This window comes from Podarcis erhardii, assembly GCF_964252035.2.
Source record: "Podarcis erhardii genome assembly, chromosome: Z".
Taxonomy (NCBI): domain Eukaryota; kingdom Metazoa; phylum Chordata; class Lepidosauria; order Squamata; family Lacertidae; genus Podarcis; species Podarcis erhardii.
Genome location: NC_138504.1, coordinates 11,849,269 through 11,868,173, shown reverse-complemented (window position 1 = coordinate 11,868,173; position 18,905 = coordinate 11,849,269). Strand labels below are relative to the sequence as shown.

Here is an 18,905-nt window from a genome sequence, read left to right as displayed (position 1 = left end):
CATGGTTGCTATCTTGGACTTGCACCTACTCAGTCCTGGCGAGTTGACTTACTGAGAACAAAATTAACCTTTTAAGTTACATGCTGAATGATCTCAACTGTTGCACTTCCAATTGGCTTAATTAATTAATTAGTAAAGGAAGCTAGAGAGACTGTCTATTGTCTGCTGAATGCCTGGGATTAGTGCCTTGCTGATTTAGTTTTTAGGAGAAAATCTACTTTGTACCTTTACACACACACACACACACACACACACACACACCAGTACAGAAAGATATATATTTAAAATAATAATAATAATAAAAATATATTTTTATTAAAGATTTCTTTGTGTACAAAAACACATGTGTTGTCTCTTTTTTCAAGTTGTGTTTTCTACAATTCAGTTTCATTTGGTGTGAATCATTAGTATTACATACAATGTTAGGTTGGGAAGAAAAGAGGGGGAAAGAAGGGGGAATGGTGAGTGGGGTCAGGTGGTTATGTTTCTATTTTTCTACTTAGCGGGGGGGGGGGTTGTGTCAGCGTCACTTGTGTGGATTCTCTTACTATTCGTTCATTGTGTTGCCTTGGTGGTGGCCTAGGGTGCATTTTAAGGAATCCACTTCTTTTTAAAAAAAAAAAAAAAAAATCCGTCATGTGCACAGTAAGCAGCCTCCCTGCCCTCCCATACTTACAGAAAAGGCTGGGTTTTCAGGAAACATGGATCCATGGAAAGGCTCCAGAATGCAGACCATTGTCGAATGAAAAGCACCCCCTTCCCACCTGGAAAACAAGAAAAAGTGACAAAAGGAACCTGTACCCCACCCATGAGAATTGCAGACAGATTTTCCTTCCATTTTGATGTTTTGGGTGTACATTTTCTTTTACTCAATAATTGGTGCAGAATGGTCAAAAACTGCACACCCAAAAATGGCAGAGCTCTAATTGTTTTATTCCAGTACGTTTCCGAGCACAATTCAAAGTGTTGGTGCTGACCTTTAAAGCCCTAAACGGCCTTGGCCCAGTATACCTGAAGGAGCATCTCCACCCCCATCGTTCAGCCTGGACACTGAGGTCCAGCTCTGTGGGCCTTCTGGCGGTTCCCTCACTGCAAGAAACAAAGCTACAGGGAACCAGGCAGAGGGCCTTCTCAGTAATGGCACCCGCCCTGTGGAACACCCTCCCACCAGATGTCAAAGAGAACAGCAACTACCAGACTTTTAGAAGACATCTGAAGGCAGCCCTGTTTAGGGAAGCTTTTAATGTTTGATGTATTACAGTATTTTAATATTTTGTTGGAAGCCACCCAGAGTGACTGGGGAAGCTCAGCCAGATGGACGGGGTATAAATAATAAATTATTATTATTATTATTATTATTATTATTATTATTATTATTATTATTGCAGTGCTCTACAACAGTGGTGAAGATCCTTCAGTCCATGGAGGTAATTAAGTATCCCCATTTGCCCCACAAGTCTGTTTTGGCCTTGCCATAGTTAACTGAGGTATGCCTGATGAGAGCCTCAAGGTCCATAAATAACAACACCCTAGTGGTCTCAGGCCCTAAGGAAGTTAGATTGGCTTCAACCAGAGCCAGGGCCTTTTCAACTCTGGCTCCAGCCTGGTGGAACGCTCTGCCTCATGAGACCAGGGCCCTGCAGGATCTGATTTCTTTCCGCAGGGTCTGTAAGACAGAGTTGTTCCGCCTGGCCTTTGGCTTGGAGCCAATTTGATTCCCTCCCTCCCTCTCTCTTTTTTTTCTTTTCCTTCTCCTCCTGCGATGAGGCTACATTTTAATATTTTAATGTTCCATTATTTTAATGTTGTATTTTATTTTTGTTTTTAAGTTGTAATCATTCATCTTGTTTTTATTATTGCTTGTAAGCCGCTCTGAGCCCGGCCTTGGCTGGGGAGGGCGGGGTATAAATAAAAAATTATTATTATTATTATTATTATTATTATTATTATTATTATTATTATATACGAGGTCAGTTGTGAGGCAGGCCAGGATGTGGATGGGCCAAAGGGGTGTGGTTTGTACTTTCAAGTCCTGAAAATCAGCTGTGCCTTTGCCCTCACTGTTTAATTTCACACTGAATGTGCAAAACCGAGTCACCAGATGTCATTGGGTGAATGACAGGTGGGAGGCCCACACTGCCCATCTGTCTGACTTGGTCCATGGCAGGTGGGGTAGGGAAGATAAGGATGCAGACAACTATATGGAATCTTTCTCCTGCTCTGCAATTTAGGCTTTCATCCTACTCTCATTCTGATACAGAAACCTACATTGAAAATTACAAAACACAACTGCAAGCATAGCCACCTTTGTAAGTTGAGTCAATCAGATCAGGGCTCACATCAAAAGCCTGGCTTTAGGAGACCTGTCAGAGCAGAACACATTTAACAGTTTCCGATGGGAAAATGCATAGAAGAAAATGACAGGTTTGCTTTTCTGTTGTCTGCTAGCAAGAAATGTGAACTTTTCAAGTGTGGCTGTGCCTCAGATAAATACAAGGGCAGCAAAAAGATTGCTGTGGAATCAGAGTGACCAGTCTGCACCCCTACAATTTCAGTGGTGGTTTGCTGACACTTGAGAGTGCATTCACAAAATCTGGCAAGAAGGCGAGATACAGTGACCCCCACATTGCTCCTGTGAAAGATTGCCACATCAAGCACACCACTCAAGGCACTTCCAACTGTGGAAATAACCTTTTGTAGACCCCTAATGGGGAAGCTGTCAATGTAATGTGCTCATTATTGCATGGAGCTGCTCCTCATGTTGATCAGAGCAGCTGCTTGGAATACCTTGAACAGCAAACTCTGGGGAATGTATATGAATGCCAGACAGGGTGTGATAAGGTGGCATAGGTCACTTTAATTGGTGTTGCCTCTGGATGACATGAAGGTACCCTTTTTACACTTAAAGTCACCCCTAACCTGAGTTTCATTCATTGGGTACATGTCAAGATTGATAGCATGGCACACTATAGCTTTTTCGCCAAATAAATAAACAAGATCCTAGAAACATCATTGTTTCACCCCTGATCTTTCTGCAATATAATTTGTAGTCTAGGAACTAAAAACACACAGAAAATACATAGTTGTGACTATAGATAGAACTGTACACATGTATTTACGGTGGTGGCTCCTCTTTTAGGGAGACTGGGGCACTTCTCCACCAAACCCAGTCTGCTCTCAGCCAGAACCTATGCTTGCCTTCTCACAACTTGTCATAGTGGTGTCATTGGCAGTCAGCTCCCTTCTCCTTATTATCAGTGCTGCCCTTGTTGAACTCAACTGAGAGAAGAATGGGGACAAATCTTAGATGAGTTGGCTGTGCCTGTAATTAGCTCTGGCTTTACCTACACTTCACCTCCTTGCCTTCCACCCTATTGGTTTCAATAGCCACTGGTGACCAGGCACCACTGCATACCTGGAGAGAGATTTTGAATTGGGACCATGAAATCAATTGGCATTATGGGGTAATATCGCGTTTGGACTACTGCAATGCACTCTATGTGGGGCTACCTTTGAAGGTGACCCGAAAACTACAACTAATCCAGAATGTGGCAGCTAGACTGGTGACTGGGAGTGGCTGCCAAGACTATAAAACACCGGTCCTGAAAGACCTACATTGGCTCCCAGTACATTTCTGAGCGCAATTCAAAGTGTTGGTGCTGACCTTTAAAGCCCTAAACGGCCTTGGTCCAGTATACCTGAAGGAGTGTCTCCACCCCCATCATTCAGCCTGGATGCTGAGGTCCAGCACCGAGGGCCTTCTGGCGGTTCCCTCACTGTGAGAAGCGAAGTTACAGGGAACCAGGCAGAGGGCCTTCTTGGTAGTAGCGCTCGCCCTGTGGAACACCCTGCCATCAGATGTCAAGGAAATAAACAACTATCTGATTTTTAGAAGACATCTGAAATTTTTAATGTTTGCTGTTTTATCATGTTTTTAATATTCTGTTGGGAGCAGCCCAGAGTGGCCGGGGAAACCCAGCCAGATGGGTGGGGTATTAATAATAATAATAATAATAATAATAATAATAATAATAATAATAATCAGGAACTCTGGATTTGACCCCAAATCACCTTCTCCCAATCTCAGCAAAATGAGTTTTTGTACAAACTCTAATTATGATGTCATATTGTCTCACACGTGTGCCCCCCCCCCCAAATATATATATCAATGTGGTCAGTGTCTTCTTTCTGAAGATTCCCAAAGTGGCAGATTTACAGGATTTAAGACTGGTTTTCACAAGAGATATTATGAGCAAGGTCACTGCAGGTCATGAAATTTTCATCAAGATAATGGCAGAGGGGCCAATAATACAAACATGTTTGCTTTGTTGAATGACATCAGTGGGCAAAAGCCTGATCTTTATTGAAATGGTATAAAATGCTGAGCAAGGGCTTCATTGTGACTTGCAGCCACTTAGTAGCCTTATCCTCCATGAATTTGTCTGGTTGGTTCCACATCTTGTGGAAACCAATCTTATTGTTTGACAATGTGTGAAGAAGTCCTTTGTTTTGTCACTCCTGAACCACCCACCATTAAACTTGTTTGGATGACACCCAGGTTCTACTGTTATGAGAGAAAGATACACATTTTTCTCTACACTGTCTCCCTATGATGGTTTCTACCACAGTGAGGGGACCACCAGAAAGCCTTTGGTGCTGGATCTCAGTGTTTGGGTTGAATGATGGGGGTGGAGATGCTCCTTCAGGTACACAGGTATCCCACCCCCAGGAGGAAGCATTGCCTGTGACAGCCACCTAGTGTTCCCAAGTGATAAAACCAGTGCTAGATGTGTAAGTTTTCTGGAGGTGGCTCTACTACTGAGTCAAGGCAGACAAGGAGGAGCTACAATGCAAGAAGGAGCAAAAGAATCTTGCTTGGTCAGATCATTGGTCCATTTAGCTCAGCACTGTCTCCCCTGCCTGGCAGCATCTCTCCAGGTTTTCAGACATGGGTCTTTCCTAGCATACCTGGAGATGATGGGATTGGGCCTGGGACCTTTGGCGAGCAGTTTGTGCTCTGCCACTGAACTGCAGGCATTCCCCAAGGAATCCCACCCAACCTGGATGAATGCTTTCACTCTTATATGTGATCATGAGAAGAAAACAGAGATGCAAACTCCATATGCTTTAGTCAGTAGAACTTTAGAACAGGAGTAGCCAACATGGTGAGAGGGGCCTTAAGTCCCATCCTCACTTTTCATAGACTATGCTGGCTGGGGATGATGAAACAATAATCCAACTAAATTGGAGAGCACGGCATTGGCTTCCCTTGCTTTGGAATACATCAAATGAATTTTGTCAGTCTCTTTTAAAAGAATAAAGAGGGAGAAAGGCTACATCCTTAAAAGGTTTTACTCCCACAAAATCTATTTTTTCCTAAAAGCCACAAAATTTTCCTAGCTATGTTTGAAAAGAACAGGTGGGGGGAGGGGTGCAGATGTAGTTCGTAAGGAAAGAAATCTACTTTTAAGAGAACTGACAGGAACAGACCTTTTTGGCGACAACTTTGTTCAAGGCTGCTCTGGCTGTCACTCATTTAAAGAACTAATTAATGCATTACAACATTACGACATCCCCCCCAAAAGCAAGATAAAAAGTCTTCCCCTCCCAATAATATTTGCTGTGTTTCTGTGGTGATGTTCAAAATTAATTACAGTATGGTGACATTTAAATAGGTATATTGAAATAATTAATCTGTTAACTTGCCTGCTTATGGCTTATGAATGGGTCAAAGGAAAGAAGTGATTTCATGTTTTCTGACTGGCTTTCTCTTTTCTTTTCATTTGCATCTTAATCCCACCATTAAGGTGGTTTTTTAAAAAGAATAATAATACAAAAATGTTTAATTTAAAACCTTCAAAGTGTGTTTTTTCCTCCACTCTTTTATCCTTCACAACACTTCCTTAGTTGTTTTGAATAGCCTAGAAAAATAAAATAAAAAAGAAGAGACAAGCACAAACCATTTAGATAACATGTTTAACTGAAGTGAGCAAATTAATCTTTCCCCCTAATTTATCCAGGTCGGTTCACCAGTGAGAGATCTGTACCACAAAAAAAAACTGGTTGCAAGATCTAGCTAGGTCATGCCACCAATTTTATGGTGTATAAAACCTTGCACTAAATAAACCTTCTGGATAAATTTGGGAACGAGTCCTAGTTCAGTAGTAAAGTGCAGATAGGAACATAGGAGTTGAGTTCTGGTTCAAAGCCAGAACCCACAGAGAAAGTGGCAGGACAAGTTAGAGGCTTCAGGACCATGGATAGCTCTCCAGTTCAAAAGGATTAGGTGACCTGTGTTCAACACTACTGCATGCCACTGCAACTCAGAGTGGAGAATAGTGGGTAAAATAGCCAAGGTAAATAGCATTGTCATGATTCCTGAATCCACAGCAGCTAAGAAAACAGGCCAAACTCAGGGCTCTGAACTGACTGCTGGAGATCAAAAGACTACTGCACATGAGGCTGTCAAACAGGAGCTTGAGCACCAAGAACTTGAGCACCAAGACATGCAGTGCCAGAACCCAAACCCTCACAACCCTTCTCCTGGGCTGTGATATGCCTCACACTGTACATTACCAGTCCAGTGGTGCAGGAAGTGCCTAGGAAAGAGTCTGTGAAATGGAAGAGAAGTGCTTACCTTCAGGCCAGAGGTCTGGTCTGCTTAAGCTCCAGAGTTATCCACGTGGGGATGGAGAATACCTGCTTTGCATGCAGAAAAAGTCCCTACTTCAATCCCTAGCATGTCCGGTAGACTCGAGAAGGACCTGGTCCTGAAGTTACGGAGAGCTGCTGCAAGTCAGTGTGGACAATACTGAGCTACATGGCTTGAATCAATATAAGGCAGCTTCCTGTGTTCTTAATCAGATCCAATGTTTAATAATATTAAAGGAAAAATAGATGTCAGCAGTGAGAAAAGTATTTGGGGGTTTTTTTTATAATTCAATGAAAAGCTGTTAAAGGACATCAGTTTCCCATCAGCGTATGATCCTTACTAAGCAGAGAGCCATCAAGTATCAAATATAGCAAATTGTTAAGGATTGCAAAACTGTGTTCCACCTTTTGTTTCTCCCTGCAATTGCCCAATTATTTGACTGATACTTGACTCCAACTCATTTCATCTCTCCCTGTAATCAAAGAAGCACACTGATAGGGGAAAAAATATCATTAAGACCCCAATTAATCAGGGAGGCATTGATTTTTGGACAAACAGAAAGTGTTTAGAAATGCAAGCCTATTATCTAGTTCTACACTAGAGCAAAATGGGTCTGTGCTATTCAGAAACCTCACTGTGAAGTCTGTCTGTATTAAATTAATCCAACAGTTGCTCTTGATATATTTTCCTGGCGACTGTATTATTATTATTATTATTATTATTATTATTATTATTATACATTTCTTAGTCACCGTTCTAAAAAATGACCCAAGGGTGGGCACACACACACACACACACACACACTTTACTTCATAAAATTAATAATAAAAAATAATAACACTATGGGAATTAGTGCTTTGGTTTGTTACTATGTTATGCATTTTTTGCATTTTTATATTGTAAACTGCCTTGTGAGCCTGTAAAATATTATCCATCACTTGATTGTAAAAACACACACCAACAAATCTCAAAGTAGATCACAAAAAGATAAAGCAATAAAATGGAGAAAGAATTCACAACTATACTTTACAACATATCAGTGTTGAAATACTAAAACAGATTAAGATGACCTTCTTACAGCTTGCTTGCCCAGATGCTTAGAAAGAATGTTTTTAGTAGTCACCAGAAAGGGTAGTGAAGGTGCCTCAATAGGCAGGGAGTTCCAAAGTAGAGGCACTGCGACACTCGATCAAATTCCTACAAATGCAGAAGTTTATAGAAATACAAAATTTAAAACCAAACAATGGGCTGCATAGAAAGCTAGTCTTACTCAGAGCAGACCCATTGAAAATCATAGGCATGACTAACTTGGGCACATTAATTTAAATGGGTCTGGTCTCAGTATAACTTAGTGGGATACAACCCAATAAAAAAACAGTGAAGCCATATAATAAAAGCACTTACCCCATAAAGAAAAGCAACAGAATCAAGACTAGACGAATCTACAGTTGACCAAAAACAAAGACCGCTGATCAGCGACAAGACACTATCACATACTATCACATGCCAGAGTGAAGAGGAAAGTTTGGGGGCCAAAAATACTCTGTATTGCCCATGCTGGGGCAAGCATTCTATATATCCATTGCTGAATTCCCAAGTCATCAGGCCAATGGGTTAATTTATGTGGTTAGAGTTTAGTTTAGCAACTGAACTGCTCACTGTGCCAGCCTGCTCCCCACCCAGCATGCTCCCCACCTGGAATGGCTTTTTCACATAAAGTTTGGTTCATATCTCTGCCTAGTCTGTAAAATCAGATTTCTTCCTTTTGCGTAGAAAGAATAGAGATGATGTTGTGGCTCTTGACTGACACAACAAAGGAGGTATATGTTGACAACGGCAGTGCTGACTGTTGCCTATTGGAACTAGTAGGGTGCAAGGCAGGGAGGCCAATGGTAGTTGGATCAAAAGCAAATGACAGGCGGAGCCACCTTCTGAGTTGACTGCAAATAAGATGGCAGGCAAGTGGTGGCTGGCTGAGAGCACACTGGGGGTGGTTAGGCAGTCCCCATTTGACCTAATGGATCAGCCTCCATGGCTTTACTGCATCCCCCCCCCTCCTTCCTTTGTTTTTCTTATAACCTGTGGAGCTGTAAAGCTGTGATATCCTACAGGGTCTGCCATAGATGTACTTCTTAAATGAAACTGCATGCTGCTGACTTGCTATGCAGTGTTGCAGAGCTTACTTCATTATCACGCCCCGACAGCCAGAGGAAGGAAGCAGAGCACCGCAAAAGGACTGTCAATTGCCAATCTCAGTTCAAGTTCAGTATAATGCCTCTCCCTGTTTTGAATGCATCTGTACGCACGGACATCACCACTTGCAGTTTACAGGTGATGCTTTCCATACTGCCTCTTTGAGCAGCAAGCGGAGGGTGGGGGGAGAGGCAGTGAGCCGGAACTCCCTGCTTTAGCTGAATAGCTTGCCAAATTGTTTGGCTGCTTGAGCTCAATAATATATTTTGAGACACTTGGCTGTGTGCAGCTCCATAGATCTGGTTGGCTTCTTGCACACTCCTCTACGGTTCATGCTCTGCTTCTCGGGCGGGGAAAATAAATAAATATTAAGTGATAAGCAGCTATAAACACCGCCATCTGTTTGGAAGAATACACACACTCTATTGTAGCCTTTTCTAACCTGGTGTCCTCCTGATGTTTAGACTAGGACTTCCATTATCTAACAGCTACTCATCTTGATCATTATGTTCTACCACCGCTGCCTGAGGCAGTATGTTTCTGATGATCAATTGCTGAAAATTGCAGGAAAGACTAATGCTGTTGCATTCAGCTCCTCCTTCTGCAGTCTCCATGGGCATCTGGTTACCAACTGTGAGAACAGGATCCAAGGTTAGATGGGCCAGTAGCCTGACCCAGCAGGCTCTTCTTAGGTACTTAACCCTGACTATTGGCCATGGTGGCTGGGGTTCATATAGTGAAATGAAATAGGATTGGACAAATTCATGGAGGATAATAATGGCTTCTAGCCATAATGGTTATGGTCTACTTTCCCTATTGAAAACAGTGTGCCTCTGAAGGCCAGGAGCTGGGAATTACAAGTCTGGTGTTTGCTGTTGCACACATATAATAGGCATCTGGTTGGCTACAATGAGAACAAGATGCTGGACTAGGTGGATTCTTGACTGATTCTGCAGAGCTTTTCTTAATGTTCTAAGGTTGTAGAAGGCTGCTCCTATTCACCTACGACAGCTACAACTCGCAGAGTGTACCTCTAACCAGGGAACTCTGGGAATTTTAGCTCTGGGAAGGGAATAGAGATCTCCTACCAACTCTCAGCACCCTTAACAGACTACAATTTCTAGGATTCTTTGGAGGAAGCTGTGACTGTTTAAAGTAGTACGATACTGCTTTAAATGTCTAGTGCAGATGGGGCCTAGGATAGGTTGAGTAATTTAACTGAGTCTTCTCTGAGGGAAACTTAGCTGAAAACCTTGAACTGTAGCACTGCTGTTAGGAAGCAAGGATACACTGCATGATTTTGCTGCAGGTCCCACTTGTCATCCCTTATCCTAGAGTCTGGCTGCTTTGCATTTTTTTTTTTTTTTGTTAAGCATTATTTAGCAAATTTGTTAGGAAACAAGTCTGCAAATTCAGCATTTATTAGCGAAGAAAATTAAAATGCTAAGCTGTTATACCAGGAGGGAAAGCGTCTTCATGTGGGAACCATGCAAAGATAAGTACCAGTACAGGAAGGGACAAAATCAAATAAAATGGTGAGTGTGACAGTAATATTACAATGATATTGTACTACTACCAGAATTGGTTGCTGGAATATTATTCTCAGCAGTTTAATAAAAGAGAAATGGGATTGATTCAACAAGGTGTACCCTAAATGCTACTGTAATATTTTCTACAGTACTTTCTTTCACAGATATCATTTTACTCATATGAAAAGACATCATATGAAAACAGGCTTCATTTTTTAATGAAAAGAACTCTGAAAAAAACCCCCTCCAATGGCTTCCATTTTCCTATTGGCCAGAGGTACTTTGGCATTCTTCAGCTTTTTCCCTTTTCAGTTTACCTGTCGCCAAAAAGAATGGATAATGGAAAAAGTATGTCAAGGGTACCTGTACCTTTGCATATTTCATACTTCTCCTACTTGCAGAATTTTGTAGAGAAGCCTCAAAAATCCAACCAGTGAAGGAAAAGAATCAGATTTCATTTGGTTCTTAAAATGGACAATGGTTCCCTGTACAGTATATATTGATTGGGTCTAGGGTCAGCCTGCTCATGAGATGGGATGAAGCAGCCACTTCAGGGGTAGAGACCCCCAAAGAGGCAACCATGTGGGCACCACACCACCACCTCTGCCACTGGCAGAGAAGCAGCACCAGGATCAGCACTGATTTATGCCAACATCTCGCGGGATTTTGCTGAAATTTTGTGAGATTGCATGGAGCCTGAGAGATCTTGCAAGATTTCAGTGAGATCTCACGAGCCCTAATTAGCTCTGCAAGCCAAACATTAGAGCAATGGTTCCTAAGCAGGGCCTTGCTTCAATATCTTACAGGCTGTGGTGGGGTGGGATGCCGTAGCAGGGAAATCCCAGGCGGTGCTGGCCTGAAGGAGAGCACCAACATCTCCCTCCTCCCCAAGCTGGGCATGCTTAAAAAGTCTTGCTGGACTACTCAGCCATCCGTTTCTGCAATCTCCATCCATTCTGCCACCTGAACTGAAGCCACATGCTTTGCCTTGCTGAATGGTACATTATATGGTACACAAAAGCACAGAATCAACAGAGTGGCAGGAAGATGTGGTTTTGTTAGGGCTGGATTAAGACCTTTCGAGGCCCTAAGTACTTAAAAGGTTTTGATGGCCCCAAACAATAATAATAAACAGTAAAATAAAATTGTGCTTTTCAAAATGAAGTAAAACCTACAGTAAAAATGCAAATAATGTTTATCTTTGCATATTTTCACTTTATTTATATCTGAAAAAACTCGCCTACTTTTTCTAATTGCAAGGTATTTGATCAGAACTAATCTTACATAATATATCTGCTTCTATACTTAGTAGAGTTGATGCATCCAGCCTCCCTTGTTGCATAGTTGTTCTGCTGGAATTTTAATATACTTCAGCTGCACAAATGAACACCCAGTTGATCAATTTGTGACCAATAAAGTTAAAAATATGGTAATAGAAAATTCTGTGGTGCCCCCATCCCTTGATGTCCTAAGAATGTGCTTATTTTGATTAATCATTAATCCAGCCCTGGGTTTTGTCGAGGCCTTGATCTTGATTCAGAATAAGGGGTGCAATTGTTAACATCTTTACAAGAGGGGGCGGTCCCTGCCTGTATGAAGGAGGCAGTGGTAAAACCACTCCTTAAGAAACCTTCCCTGGATTCAGAAAACCTAACTAACTACCAGCCAGTTGCTTGTCCCACTTTCCTGGGCAAGGTTCTGGAGTGAGTGGTCGCAGACCAGATCCGGGCACTTTTGAAAGAAACTGATTTCCTGGAACGGGGTTTAGGCCTGGTTTTGGCACAGAAACTGCCCTGTATGATGATCTTTGTCAAGAGAGAGACAAGGGAAACATGTCCCTGTTAATTGCTCTCAACCTCTCAGCGGCTTTCAATACCATCAACCATGGTATCCTTCTTGAGTGACTCTGAACTGGGGGTGGGTGGCACCACTTTGCGGTGGTTCCAGTCCTAATTAGATGGTCGTCCCCAGAGGGTGTTACTTGGGGAGTGCATTCAGCTCCATGGAACCTTCAATGTGGGGTTCTGCAGGGCTCAATCCTATCCCCCATGTTGCTTAACCTCTACATGAAATCACTGGGTGGGGTTATCTGGAGGTTTGGAGCACGTTGTCAGCAGTATGCTGATGTCACTCAGCTCTATTTCTCCTTTACATCTGCAGGTGAGACAGTGGAAGTGCTGGACCAGGGTCTTGCCTCAGTAATGGATTAGATGAGAGCCAACAAACTGAAGCTCAATCCCAATAAGACTGGGGCACTGTTAGTGGGTGGTTCCCTAGACCAGATGGCTGGGAGATCACCTGCTCTTGATAGGGACTCTAACGTTTCCTCCACAAACATCTCAGTTGCACTGGGCGTGGTACAAAGTGCTAACAGATGAAATACCGTATTTTTCGCCCCATAGGACGCACCGGCCCATAGGACGCACCAAGTTTTTTGGGGGGAAATAAAGGGGGGGGAATTATTTCCCCCCCAGGCGCTTGTGGGGCCGGCAGCGGGGAGAAGCACTCTTCTCCCCGCCGCCCGCCTTCAGACCAGGTCCGGGGACAGTGGGAAGACGCGCTGTGCCTCCCAACTGTCCCCGGAGCTTGCGTTTTTTTGGGGGGGGGAATGAATAAAAAAATTTTATCCCCCCCCCAGCTGCGGCTGCCGCCCCAAGCCTTGTGCACACCTGCCCAAAGCACGGGGCACCCTCCGGAGGGCTCCCCGTGCTTTGGGCGGCAGGCTGCCGCCCCAAGCCTCGCGCGCCCGGCAGGACCTCCCACGGGCGCGCAAGGCTTGTGGACGCTCGCCCGAAGCACAGGGAGCCCTCCGGAGGGCTCACCGTGCTTCGGGCGGCAGGCTGCCGCCCCAAGCTTCGCGCGTTCGGCAGTACCTCCCGCCGGGCGCGCAAGGCTTGTGGACACTCGCCGGGGCTGCAGGCTGCTGCCCGCAAGCCTTGTGAGCCTGCGGCAACTCCCGCCGGGCTTGCAAGGCTTGCGGATAGCTTCCTGAAGCCTGGAGAGCGAGAGGGGTTGGTGCGCACCGATGCCTCTCGCTCTCCAGGCTTCAGCGAAAGCCTGCATTCGCCCCATAGGACGCACACACATTTCCCCTTCATTTTTGGAGGGGGAAAAGTGCGTCCTATGGGGGGGGGAAATACGGTAATGAATGATGCATTCATTCATCTCTTGAGACTGACGGCTCTTGAAATAAAAAGGATGGAGAAATTATACTGATTTGTATTGTGGGAATATGGTTGGTTTACCTATAGGGAAAATGGGCACATGGGTAGAAATGTACTACAGCATGACCTTTTGGCAGGGCAGGCTGTGTTAAGCATGATCAGCGCGTGGACACCCCATGCTGGCCTGTGATTGGTCTACACAGCCTGCCCTGATAGTGGTGTGATTTTCCTTATATGGTATTGTCTTTTACTGTTGCGTTGATACAATGTTCTGTGAAATAATAAAATGCTAGGCCGCAGCAGTTTGAGCATGCTCAGGCCTGATCAGTTCTGCTCAGCTCAGTTCAGCTCAGTTGTTGCTGGCTAGGCCTTTTTGAAACCATTTTGGTGTGAGACTGATTTATTTCTTATGGCGAGCAGGCCCTCGTCATTGTATAGTGTATATTATTACAGAGACTAGTCATTCAGACACAATCATGTCTGAACAAATTGACCAACAAAATGCCTACTTTCAATTTTGTAAACAACTAGATAAAAAGGAAAGACTAGCTCATGTTATGACACATATACTTGGAAGCAATTTATTCCTATCTTTTTTTTAAAAAAAAAAAGCAGGTGATTATATTTGTTTTATTTATTTATTTATTTTGTTTCCTTTTTTATATGTTTTTTGTTTTTTGCTTTCTCGGTTTTTGCTTTCTTGATTTTTGGATTTTGTAATAAAAAAATCAAGAAATCAAAAATCAAAAATCAAGAAATATATATATATATATATATATATATATATATATATATATATGCTTTCGTAGATTTTCACAGGTACAGGAATGCAGGTTTTGGTGTCCTCGGGTGTCTTCCCGTGTAAAAGTTGGGGTGTCTAGGCGACGTTTCGACGAGGTCTCACTCGTCATCTTCAGGCTGGTGCTTTCGGCTTCTTGTTACTGTTCCAGTAACAAGAAGCCGAAAGCACCAGCCTGAAGATGACGAGTGAGACCTCGTCGAAACGTCGCCTAGACACCCCAACTTTTACACGGGAAGACACCCGAGGACACCAAAACCTGCATATATATATATATATATATATATATATATAAAATCTCCGAGACCAAGGAGAAGAGTTGGTGGAAGAAGATTGGAAGAAATTTAAAGTTTATCTACAGAAACATTGCAAAATTAAGGAATGTTAGAAGGATGTTGGAATGAAGTAATGTGGTTTTAGCAGAAATGATATAAAGGATTAAGTAAAAATGGATTGTTAATTGGTGAAAGAACAGAACGTTAAATTATAGTATATTAAGATAAATCATTAGGATAGAAATAAAGATGGAAAGGATTTGCTGAAATATCTAATTGAATTAGAATACAAAAAAGGGAGGTGTGAGGAGGTCAAGGAAATAAGCAAAGGAAAGAAAGTTATGTAAAGGATTGTTTTTTTTTTTAATTATCTGCATCTTTTTTCCCTTTCTTTTTTCCCTTTGTTTTTTTCTGTTTAAATATGTTCTTTATTTTTTCTTTTTGTGACCTTTAAAATCTTAATAAAAATCTATTGAAATATATATATATATATATATATAATCAAGAAATTGAAAGAATTGAAAATTGAAGATAAGAAAAATCAAAAGATTGAAAAATAAATTTGAAATACAATAAATAAATAAATCAAGCAAGCAAGTGAAGTGGCTTATTTAAGAAAAGAATATTGTGAAGCAGAGGGAATGCTAGATTAAGTTTGTTTATGCAACTCTTCTTACTGGCAATGAAGCTCTAATTTTGCTTGTCTAAATACTTAACAGAAATGAATGCCTAACAAGCAAACAATGTAGATCTCTGGACCCACTCTACATTTGTGGTGCCTAAGACTGTACAGAATTGGAAAGCACCCTTTCAAAATCAGTTGTTTCATTTCAGCTATACTTGGGCAATGAGGTGAAATCCTTTTTGGGGTGAAGAGAATTGGAGCTGCCATTCTTTCAATTTTGGGGCATTCAAAATGGCTACCAGGATTAAAAAACACAACTGCCTCCTTTGCTACAAATGCCAGTTCACCATTCTAGCAGACAGCAGTTGAATATCTGCAGAAAAATACACACTGTTACAGAGTGGGCAGACCATCCATCCAGCAACTCTTTTTATTTAAGAGGTATAGTGCTGAATATCCCTATAAAGAAAGGGTAGTGATTGAAGTAGGCTTGTTAGAAATACAAAGTCACAGTGTGCTATTCTGTGCAACCCTATTTTTAACTCTGAACTACTAGGGCAAACTTCTTTATGTTTGGATTTCTTTCTCTTTTTTTTTCTAAGAATGTCTTGCAACATACATGCCAAGAAAGAAGCTTCTTTTGGGGGGAGGGATTGGGCGTTTTTGCATGTATAAGCAGAAGTAGGCCCACTGAATTCAATGGAGTTCATATGCTGAAGAATTAATGAAATTACCTGGAGAAACAAAGTTGGGAGATGGACTGTTTTTGTCCAAAAAAAATTCTCCTCTAATTATTCAATCAATTCCACAATTTTTGTTTAATCTCCATTTCTCCCCAGTTCTAGGTCCTATCTGTGGCATATATTTAAAGCAGCATCATACCATATTTAACAGTCATGGCTCCCCCCCCCCAAAAAAAATAAAATTCTGGGGGCTGTAGTTTGTTAAGCGTGCTGAGATTTGTTAGGAGACCCCTATTCCTTCAAGAAATTACAATTCCCAGAGGGAGCATTAACTGTTTAGGTAAAGGTAAAGGGACCCCTGACCATTAGGTCCAGTCGTGGCCAACTCTGGGGTTGCGGCGCTCATCTCGCTTTATTGGCCGAGGGAGCCGGCGTACAGCTTCCGGGTCATGTGGCCAGCATGACTAAGCTGCTTCTGGAGAACCAGAGCAGTGCACGGAAACGCCGTTTACCTTCCCGCCAGAGCAGTACCTATTTATCTACTTGCACTTTGACGTGCTTTTGAACTGCTAGGTGGGCAGGAGCAGGGACCGAGCAACGGGAGCTCACCCCGTCATGGGGATTCAAACTGCCAACCTTCTGATCAGCAAGTCCTAGGCTCTGTGGTTTAACCCACAAAGCCACAACCAAACTGCAAATTGCAGCTCTCTGAGAAGGAATAGGGCTCTCTCTGTAGCCTTAGCAAACTACAGTTCTCAGGATCCTTTGGGGGAAGTTGTGACTCTTTAAAGTGGCATCAGTGTTTTAAATGCATAGATCAGATGGGGCCCTAGCGAGGCCATAGATACCATAGAATTGTAGAGTTGGAAGGGACCCTGAGGATAATCTAGTCCAACACCCTGCAGTGCAGGAATACACAGCTGTCCCATATGGGGATCAAACTTGCAACCTTTGTGTCCTATAAAGAGAGGCAGCTTTCATCCTCTTTTATGGAAAGTGGGAAAGGGGATACAAATTCTATACATTTTCAGGAGATGGAGAACTTTGCATATGATAGGAGGCAGCAGAGAGTTTCAGTGGGTTTTTCTTTCTTTTATGTAAAGCAGACATTTGAAATGTTAACAAAGATTTACCAGCACAAGTAGATGCCAAGGAACCCTCCTCTTTAAAAAATAAAATAAAAAAACCTGTAAAAAAGTCACGTTCAGATATATATTTAAATACCAATTTTTGAATGTTTTCCCTTTTAAAATACAGATTTCTAAATACATGTTAAACAGTTCTAAACATTTTTCTCTAAAACACAAACAAACATACATATTTTTTTTTGCATTTTTCAAGGAAAATTGCATAGAAAAGTTTAGGAAGGGTGAAAGCTCATGGATGACTAACCTGATCCATGCATTGGTCCAGAAGGTCAGGTCAGGCTGGAATTTGCCAAGACGAAAATCCTCAAGCATATCTGTGTACAAATGCATTTGTGCAAATGTTTCATTCATTTTAGTGTAAGCAACATCCAGTGTACGTCAGATGACAAATGATATTTATTTAGCCAAAGCAACATGAGGTTTCAGTTGCCCAGCCTTAAAAAGCATGGGAATTCATATGGGAATGATGCAGCGACATTGTACAACAAGCCCCAATCTGCAATTTTAATGTATAGTAATGGAGCACAGTGACATTGGGGTTCGTTTATCCAGTAAAACACTCTGGACTGACATCGGGAATCATCTAATATAATGATAAAAAGCTCTTTCAAAGGCTAAAATGATTCAGCTGACAAACTGGCAATTACTCCCACAGACTCTCCAAGCCTGTCTTTAAATAAAACATTTATTAAAACATTCCACTCTGTGCCTTGTGTCACCTGCAGAAAGATTAATTCTATGGTACATTCTCTCTGCAAGGAATTTTCAGGCAGTGTTTGGTGTTGTGAAAACGCACACACAGAATTTTAGAAGATCTCCACTTGTGATGCATAATTAGCATTCCTTTACAAACCAGTGATCTCATTATCTAGTTTGAGTCATCCTTTTTTAAAAACTTTCTCTTTGTATTTTTCTTTCTTTAACTAATTTGTAATTAAGATGTGATTAAATTAATCCCATATTTAAAAATGCGGATTTGGGCTTTATTATTCAGTGCAAACACTTATCTTCTATTGGTCTTCTAAAGTTATTTCCCTGGACCGGAATTCTGTAACCATTTATATCTGGGGCTCTCAAATTAACAACTGATTTAAGAAGGGGAGAAGAGGATACAGCTCTATGCCCACACTCAGCAAACACAGGAAGTATGCAGTGCCCAATTGGTGGGTGGTAAAAGTATGGTGAACTCATTCTCCAAGTGCTGGCCGTTTTGTAGAGGAGAAGAAGAAGAAGAAGAGTTTGGATTTGATATCCCGCCTTTCACTCCCTTTAAGGAGTCTCAAGGCAGCTCACATTCTCCTTTCCCTTCCTCCCCCACAACTGTGAGGTGAGTGGGGCTGAGAGACTTCTGTGAGGTGAGTGGGGCTGAGAGACTTCAAAGAAGTGGGACTGGCCCAAGGTCACCCAGCAGCTGCACGTGGAGGAGCAGAGACGCGAACCCGGTTCCCCAGATTACGAGACTACCGCTCTTAGCCACTACATGGTTGACAAGATACACTACAAGATGACAGCACCCCCACCATCCCCAGAACAGGGGTGGTGAATTTCAGGCCAGGGGGGTCAAATCTATGGGATGTTAGCATCCCAAATGCATATGTAAAGTGTTAATTGCAAGAGTTGTAGAACTCTGTGATGCCATAAGACTGAGACAGTTATTTGCAGTTGGTACAGTTATGGCAATTAGTAAACAGTCTTAATGGTTAGAGCAGCAAGCATGTTAAGTTGTGCTGCTGTCTGCCTCGGAGTATCAGTCAGCCTGTAAATGTTAGTCATATATGTTAGGGTTGCCATATTTTGAAGAGCAAAAGAGAGGGGACGCTGTGACGGCCATTCAAAG

The 18,905-nt window shown here is 42.3% G+C and overlaps 1 long non-coding RNA gene across 1 annotated transcript; it reads right to left on the bottom strand.

Moving 5' to 3' along the window:
- Positions 1 to 647: 647 nt before the first annotated feature.
- Positions 648 to 17,626, bottom strand: LOC309334106. Its single transcript, XR_014152880.1, has 5 exons — positions 17,313 to 17,626; positions 7,731 to 7,849; positions 6,638 to 6,770; positions 5,855 to 5,921; positions 648 to 764 (listed from the first exon to the last, which is right to left on the bottom strand). It is a non-coding gene; the product is annotated as an uncharacterized lncRNA (long non-coding RNA).
- Positions 17,627 to 18,905: the final 1,279 nt, after the last annotated feature.